General features: G+C 33.4%; 1 long non-coding RNA gene across 1 annotated transcript; it reads right to left on the reverse strand.

The window, feature by feature from the left end:
- Positions 1-292: 292 nt before the first annotated feature.
- Positions 293-2,169, reverse strand: LOC133780527 (uncharacterized). Its single transcript, XR_009869388.1, has 4 exons — positions 2,017-2,169; positions 1,353-1,427; positions 678-796; positions 293-587 (listed from the first exon to the last, which is right to left on the reverse strand). It is a non-coding gene; the product is annotated as an uncharacterized LOC133780527 (long non-coding RNA).
- Positions 2,170-9,507: the final 7,338 nt, after the last annotated feature.

A 9,507-nucleotide genomic window follows, 5' to 3' on the forward strand; every position in this document is an offset into this window, starting at 1 on the left:
TCCCAATGGGAGAGGTGGAAAGTCAACATTTGACTTTCCACCTCTCCCATTGGGAGACGTGGGAAGTCTCCCACCTCTCCCAATGGGAGACATTGAAAGTCTCCCACATTTAAAAAAAATATATTAAATAAATTTATAATTAATATTATTTTAATTTGATTTAATAATTAATTAAATTGAAATAATATTAATTTAAATTGAAATAATATTAATTTAAATTGAAATTATTTTAATTTAAATTGAAATCATTTTAATCTAAATTGAAATTAATTTAATAATTAATTAAATTGAAATAATATTAATTTAAATTGAAATTATTTTAATCTAAATTTAAATTAATTAAATTGAAATAATATTAATTTAAATTGAAATAAAAAAATATATTTGTTAGATATATACAAGAAATACAATATTTGTTAGAAATATTCAAAATGAACAAATATTGCATTGTGTATGAAGAAAGAGTTAAAAAATTAAAAAAAAACCTATCAACGAGGTCGGTAACTTTGGATTATCGGCAACATATATGTCGCCCATTCTTGTCGCAACTCATCAATTTGTGCCTCTGTATATGATGTGCTTGTTAGCTGCAAGAAATATAAAGTAAAATATATTAATTAATTATTTGATTACATTTATAGTTTCAAAAATAATTTGTAAATTTTAATTAATAATACCGTTCTCAAGTAATGCCTGGGACTTGCATGTTCAATCAAGTAATGCCCGTTCTCAACTAATCGTTTATTATCCTAAATAATATCGGGCAGCATTTCCCCTATAATAGTGACCTAACCATCTGCATGTGAATAACAAAACAAACAATTCAAACAACATACAATAAGTTTCTTCCTTATAGAATGCCTATATAAAATTAATTGTTTATTATCCTAGATAAAATCGGGCAGCATTTCCCCTATAATAGTGACCTAACCATCTACATGTGAATAGCAAAACAAACAATTCAAACAACATACAATAAGTTTCTTCCTTATAGCTCCGCAGCACACAGTCAAATTTCTCAGAACCTACTTCACTAATACACACAAGTTCTCAACCTTCCGTTATCACCGCAGCACACAATTTTAATCTCAGAACCTACTTCACTATGGATGAATATTTAAGATATTCAAACTCTTCTAACATTTGTTTAATAATATTAAAAGTAGAAGTAAGAGAATATATATTTACCTCTTGCAATTAATAATTCAAAAGCTAGCAAAATTACTTCAAGTAGTAATCGAATTCTATTAAATTCACAAACCAATATAAATAAATTAATAAATAATAAATAAAACATCACTAAATATCTAGCAATATATAACTTATTATTATAATTTTAGAAACTTAATTACCTCAAATGTGTGATTGATAGATATAGAAGTTTTGATGCAAAATACTCTCTAAAATCTCACCACCAAAATCACAACCTACGAAATTAAATTAATTAATATGTTAAACATTACTAAACAAATATCACTAAATTCCTAATAAGTAATTGATTGGTAAACAAATAAAAAAAAACTCCAATGAGCCACTAATTATAACCTAAACAAAAAATCAATAAAAAATTTCATAACCTAAAATCTCAATAATCAACAAAAACATAAATTTTTGCATATATTTATATTTTTAAAATTATTTAATAAATTTATTTTAACATAATAACTATATATATAACAAAATAGTTAGAATTTAAAAAAAAAAAGTTTAAATATACATACAAAAATATATCTAAATTTCGAAATAAATAATGATAAAAATTAAAAAAAATCATGAACATATATATTATAATGAAATATATACAATGTGATAGGTTAAATTAAAAAAAAACTATGAAATCTTAAATCTATAAAAAAACCTCCATGGAAAAACAAATAAATCTAACAATGTATAGAAAAAAATGCATAAAAATGTAAAATTAACACAAAATCATGTATATTACTCATCCTAATGCTAAACCTATGATTTTTTATCAAAATAATTAACTAAAATTCATAAAAATTAAAAAAAACTAACCTTGAAAACCCTAAAATCGCAACCCCTTTCGTGCTCTCTGTTTGGTGTGCTCTCTCTGTTTGGTGTTATGAGGAAGAAGAAGACCCAAAATTCATTAAATGGCCAGGGGGACATCCAACGTCTCCCACTGGGAGACGTGGGACACGTGGCACGTCTCCCACTGGGAGACATTGAATGTATAGAGGGGTACATCCAACGTCTCCCATTGGGAGACGTGCCACGTGTCCCACGTCTCCCAGTGGGAGACGTTGGATGTACCCCTCTATACATTCAATGTCTCCCAGTGGGAGACGTGCCACGTGTCCCACGTCTCCCAGTGGGAGACGTTGGATGTACCCCTCTATACATTCAATGTCTCCCAGTGGGAGACGTGCCACGTGTCCCACGTCTCCCAGTGGGAGACATTAGATGTCCCCCTGGCCACTTCTCAACCTATTTCCAACGTCTTCCACCATTTTTAATGTCTTCCAATTTTAGTCATTAATAAAAACTTTCAATGTCTTACACCATTAGACATTTAAAACCCCTGATAAGTTTTAATGTCTTACACCAATGGTGTAAGACATTGTAGGGAGTCATTGTATGTCAAATTTGTTGTAGTGCTTTTATCTCGCGTATATTCTAGGCTAATAAAACCAAATTCGAACCTTAGGATCTTTGGACCTTTATCATCGTAGCTAGACTTTATTTTAGGTCACTACTAATTAGGCCGCTTTGTTGTCAGGCAAGCTAGATTGTGGCCCAATAAAAGAAAAACATTGCAGGCTCTTCTTCTTAGAGCAAAGATAAGGGCAAGCATATCGCCTCCGAATCTCATATTCCCCACTTCAGCCCAGTGGTGTATAGGGAGATTGTAGTAGATCCTAATGCCTTTTTTGATGCCGAGCACATCATGTCCCGAATAACGACTCAATGGAAGGTGAACAAGATATTGCTGAGCCACGAGATCGAGATTGTAACACCCTACGTTTCAGGTACCTTGAAAAGACTCGGGTTGAGATTATTTTCCCCGAGTTAAGATTATTATTTAAAAAAATATTATATTTGTTTGGAATTTATTTCCATGAGTTATTGCTAGCCAAATTATGATTTTTAAAAAAAAAGTCAAGATAAGACTTTCGGTCTTGGACCGACACAGAAACCCTAATCGGGTAAAAATCTCGGAAAATAAAATGAAAAACTATGAAAAATATATTTTGGGCATAAAATACATTCATGAAAATTAAAGTTTGGTAAAAAATAATAACCTAAGAGAAAATGGAAATTTTAAGGCATTTTGGTGTTAAATGCTTAATTTTACCGAATTAGGGAATTTTATTCCATGAATGGAACTTAGGTTAAATTTTATTGTGTAATTAATTAAATTAAATGTGAGAGAAATTTAATTTAATTATTATGTGTTAAGTTTTGTTTTTAAAACTTAATAAGAGTGAAAAAGTTTATAGAAAGTCAATTTGGAATTTTCTTCTTAGGAAATATTTATTAACCTTTATAAAAAAAATAATATAAATGCATATATAGAAAGAGGTGGCCAGCCATGTGAGGTTTTAAAATTTTGTGGACAAAATTGATTAAGTTTTAAATCATATCAATATATGTTAATGACACAAAGTGATAAAGGTAAAAACACTCAAGTGTTTAGATATTTTTTTTAGTTGATATGCTCATCCAGACCATCACCCAACCGACCCTATACTCTCACAATCACTCTCATCTTGATTTTGAAAAATCTCTCAAGTTTTCTCTCCATTTTCAACCTCAGGAACACTAAGAAGGCTTGGAAGCTTAAGCTTTGGTCTAGGAAGGGTTTCCCTAAGGTAAAGTTTAAAAAAAACTAGACTTTTGTAAAGTTTTAACCATAGATTTTTAAATAGATAATTATATATGTTGTTGGGGGAGTTGGTTAAGGTTTTGAAAGGGTTTTGAAGGATTCAAAGCTAGTAGAAAGATCCAAACCATAAGCAAGAACAATTAGAGGTAAAAAGTTTACTTTTTATGGCTGTTTTTGTATGGTTTTTATGTTTTTAAGCATTATTTTGTATATTTAATGCTTAAATTTTCTTATTGGTGATGTAGTAAGGCTATGGTAGTTTCTCTATAGTTTTTATGATGCTTGTGTGTTGATTTTTGAAAATAGGAACCAAAATCCCCAAGGGTTTTGTTGAAAACCCTAAAACAAAAATACAAGTTTTGAGCAGTGACTTCCAAGGGGTCAAGCATCTACTGTATATTTATTTTGTCAAATTGAATTGTACTGTGATGTTTTTGAGATGGAGTACATAAAATTTAGCTTTCGAAACACTAAAAAATGTTTTGAAATGAGTGAGTTATGCTTTTTCCATGTTTAGGTAAAAAACAATTTTTTCGTATTCTTAATTTCGGGACCAAGTTCGGACAGCCACTGTAAAGGTCAAATGAACCAAGTTTTTTCCAAATATTTGTGGACATATTCTTGATATAACATAGTATTCGACTGTAAAATTTTGTAACAAAATATTGAACGGTTTGAAAGATATTAAGTGCCAATGTTTGCAAAAAATAAGGACTTGAAAATAAAGTCATTTTTACCTCATTGTTTGGAAAATATTTTCACCAATAAAAAATTCTCCTTTTGACCTAATATTTTACAAAGACCTAAATGGCATACCAAAAATGGAATTTGGAAGTTTTGGTAACAGTTGGGTAAGTAAATTTCAAGTTATAACCTAACAAAGTATGTAGTTAAAAATGTGAAAAAAAATGGGGTTTTCACACTTAGTGTAAACATGGGATTTTGGAACTTAAGGTAAAAAGTAAAATTGTACTTATTGCAAGATAAAAACTTGGTAAGTCTTGAAAACATATTTTAACCTAAAATACCACTTTGAGATTAGTGAGAATTATTTTTATTAAAGAATTTTTATTCTTTCTAAAAAAATAAAAGATTTAATTTATTAATAAGTTAATAAATTAAAAGAGGTTTTAAAACCCTATATTTTGAGAAAATAATTAAGTAAATTATTTTTCTATTCAGTAAACTTGATTAATTGACTTCGGAAAATTAACTATTCAAGATAAGAAATTTTAATGGTTTTCCTAATTAAGTTAAGATTTGGCTATTTCCTTATACTTGTTTTTAGAGATTAAAACCTTAAGAAAAATAAAAGGAAAATTAAGAGATTATTTTCTTGAAATATAATTAAGGAATTTAATTAGTATTTTCTCGATATAATGTCGGCTAAAATGTTCTATATAATTAACCAACTTGTGAAAGTACAGGTTAATATCGATACTTTTAAAGAATAAGATTTTTAGCGGATTGTGGAAAAATATTATTGTGATACCCGAGCCTAGCTGTCAAGACCATAGGATAGGTCTCCCCGAGACTTAGGGTTTAGTCTCTATTTTTGAGTATGAATTTCTTGAATGGGTTTAAAACAAAATAAGGATCATTAATCCTTACAATTTTTTTTTAAATGACCGAATTGCCAAAAATAATAATAATGAATGATGAAATGCCATAATTAATCCGATTATACTGTATGAATAATTACAGTATTGGCTAAGCATAACAGAATTATACATTGGAGGGTGAAATCTTGCTGAGAGCAAAAGACACCAAGTAAGTCAACTTCTATTGTGTGGCTGCAACAAGAAACGACTATTGTACTGTATGTTAGTATGGAGACACATGCACATATATACACTGTCGTAGAAAGTTGCTTAGAGACGTTAGTCTAGTGGGTGCTGATTTAGAAAATATGAACGGTAGATATCCGTCATATCCTAGACGGTTGATCCCCGTCACGCTGCTTGATTTTATTATGTCCGATTCATTACCGCGACAAGTGGCCAAGAGGTGAGAATTGCTGGTTTAAACCTAGGGGCGCCAAAATGAATGGGACCTAGGGGCCTTCATGCTTATGTAATCAGTGAATGGTTAGAACTTGAGCAAGTGCTCTGATAAGTTATTCCCGAATAGTAGCCGTGAATATTGGCCATTCAGTGAGAGTGCCTAGAGATACTAGGGGTTGCCAAGTTTGAGTGAAGCTGAACACCCTAGGGGCAACTGCTCACCAGCACCACTGATTAACATAGAAGTCTCTGTAAAACCGTGTAACTTTGATTGCAGTCTTGGATAAGTAGTGATGCCCTAGGTAACTTGATGGTTACCCTTGTGAGGGATTTACTCTTGGATAAGTAGTGATGCCCTAGGTAACATGATAGTTAACCTTGATGGAGATATTTATTGCCTAGATCTTAGTGTTGAGACTCAATTCTCTCTTGCAGATTAGCATTTATGCTGGAGGGCGCGTTATGCCCGAATTGTTAGAAGTTTTCGAGCTTTGGTCTCGAGTTATATTGTGATATATTATATCTGCTTGCTCTGGGATTTTCTGAGTGCAGGAATTTATTTTTTTATACGAAATAATTTGTCATTGGTTATCAGGCATGACCATAATTTTGCCAAGACACTTTTGCGTTCTTGATATTGATTGTGTAGGGTCCAGATTGATTTGGAACCCTAATTCTCTGCATGCTTTTGTTTTAAAGTTGAACTTACTAAGCATTTTCGCTTAGCTAGTTGTTTCCTATTGTAGGTAAGAACAAGGGCAAGGAAGAGCAGGGAGTGCTAGAGTCTACCTTGCGAATGTACATGTGGACCGACAGTTTGGGAAGCCATTTTATTTTTTGAAATGTTGTGTTATTTTCATAAAATAGGCTCACTTTACTCTTTATAAAATATGTTTGTATTAAATGTTAAGTATGGCCATACGACTTTTAAAAAGTTTTTTTTATACGAGTTTTTGCGACATTTGGTTAAATGAAAACATTTATATTTCTGCATTATCGAGTCTTAAAAATCTGGGTTGTTACAGAGATGGAGTCTGATGGCCTTATTGCTCGACCTCTGCTGGATTTAGAGCGAAGCTGCGTCCCACTTCAAGATGACTTTAGGGCCTGGAGTGATGAGCACTTGAGAGTAGGTGCTTTTTGGAACACCCTGGTTAGCCAAGACTATTACACTGTGTGTTTAAAATAGTGCTTAGCTCGCTAAGCAATCATTTGGACTTAAATGTGTAATTAAAGACTTTGTCAAGGTTAGGTATTAAAAAGTTTGGTCAACAAAGTGATTATTTTTAATTAAAATATTATGTTTATAAACGTGATCACAAAACTTGGTTATTAAATCATAAAAGACAGATGGAATACAAATTAGTCGTGGTAAGTGGCAAAACAGGGTTCAACCCTAGTTCCTCCCAGGCTATCCCAGTCGTGGTGGTCGAGTAGGCTGCATATGTACACACCGCCCCCAAAGCTTGGTCCGGCTATCCTATTTCCCTTACCTTCACCACATAGCACCCGTGAGCCATGGCTCAAAAAGACAGAAACGGTAAGCATAATAATGATATTCTGCTCAATCAAGCACATAATCCAATCTCATCAATCAATACAGTTAATTAAGTGCAAAGAACACTTTTTTTTATTTGCATAATGTTCATGATCGGTGCCCTTAGGCCAAGACCTTTGGTCTTATAGATGATCCCGATACGCTTAGGTCAGGCTGTATTCTGCACACTTTCTATCGGCCACTGACGCCCTTAGGCCAACCTTCAAAATAGATAAAATCACATATACATTGCACAATAAGAAATCTTATGCAGCATCAAGCATGCCCTACCAGATATTCTAAAACACAGTTATAACTTTGTGCTCACATATAGTCAAGTCATACTCATATTTATTAAGAGAGGTCTGAGCCCCAATCACAACCCGAATGCAACGTTCTTACCTCGAGTCTCGAGCGACTATCTTATGGCAGTCCGGAGCACGATCCCTATCCCTGAGCCCTAGCGGTATAACCTAGTCACAAGCAATAACAATAATCATCAGTCACTTAGACTATTCAAAAGTTTCAAGGGGTAATTCTAACCTCTGGGACCTCGTATTCTACTAAACTGGGTATTAGAATCCTTTCCAAGCCTGTAAATTTATGTTCCTGAGCTTAAAAACTTGTTTTGGATTTTTCTTTAATTTGAGTCGCGACCCAGCCCCCTAGGGCCGCGATGCGATACAAGTTAGAGAGCCCCAAGGCTCTCTCCTGGGGGAAACAGGTCGCGGTGCGCCCTAACCTACGCCGTGACACCTGGGCGTTTCAACAATCCTCCTAGGCCTTATGGGTTCATGCGGGCCGCGGTGCTCAAGAACAGCGCCGCGATGCAACATCACAAACCCAAAAATTCAAGGTTTTTCCCCGAGCTGAACCCATAAGAACTCACCCTAGATATAACTAATCCTTAAAATTGAGTATAGAATTCATAATAACACAACATAGATATCATAATTTCCCAAAAACTAATCCATATCCTCACAAAAACTCAAATTCAGAATCAAAGCTAAAACCTCAACAAAACCTAAACCATAACAGAATTCATCAAGAAAACAAAGTACAAAACTGACGTTGATCACAATTTCGGGCCCTAAAATGATCCTCAAGTAATCCTAGCTTTGATTCTTCGGCAAATCCCTGCTGCAAAGTTCATAGGATTGGTGTTCTTCTTTTGCTTTCCAAAGTTCGCCAAGAAGAGTGATAGAGAGGGTAACGTGAGAAAGAGACAACACTTCATGGTTTCTGGTTGTTCTAGTCACTTCTTGAAGTCTATCCTAAGCCTATCTTTTTAACACAAAAGACCAAAATGCCCCTTAACTTGTCCTTAGTCTCTTATTGCCTATAAGGGAATACCTGTCATTTATCGTATTTCCCGCTAATCCTCAAGTTGTCCTATAAATTCCCAATTAATCTTGACGTGCCCAAATAATCACCAAATAACTACCTGCTACCTGGTAAATCCCAAATATATGATAAGTTCCCAAAGTACCCCTAGGCTCACATCGAGCCAAGCATTTGACGCTGTTGTGACTATTCCCCTAATCCGCTCCCTAGGATCTCCTCAAGTTGAGTATCGCAAATATAACCACATAATAATGTGCTCTCAATCATTTAACACTTATAATCACATTTATACCCTCAATGGGTCAAAATTACAAATATGCCCTAATTAACAAGAACGGGCTCGCATGCATATTCAATTAACCTAAACATGCATAAATATTCACATTACAATATAAACCATTTATATTGCATAATCATACATATATTCCATTAATTCCACTTGTAAATCTATTATGCCCTCCAGGCACAATAATCAAAGCACTTAGCCTTAATAGCAAATTCGAGATATTACACTTTCCTTCCCTTGGACCAGTACTTAGTAGACTTTTTAAACTACGTCGAACTTGCTCCATTCCAACTTCCAGCTTTTGGCATGGCTTAAATATTTATTTTTGATGCACGAGTGAGAGGTCCCCACCCTGGCCGATATTATGTACTTTTTCTTCCTTAAAGTGAGTCCTGATGAGAATGGGCGAGTTGACAATTTCTACTACCTCACTCGTTTCCCCAACACAGCTTCCTTCATCGACCTCCCCAGACACCCAAATGACTATAAA

Source organism: Humulus lupulus, chromosome 5 (assembly GCF_963169125.1).
Source record: "Humulus lupulus chromosome 5, drHumLupu1.1, whole genome shotgun sequence".
In the NCBI taxonomy this organism is placed as follows: domain Eukaryota; kingdom Viridiplantae; phylum Streptophyta; class Magnoliopsida; order Rosales; family Cannabaceae; genus Humulus; species Humulus lupulus.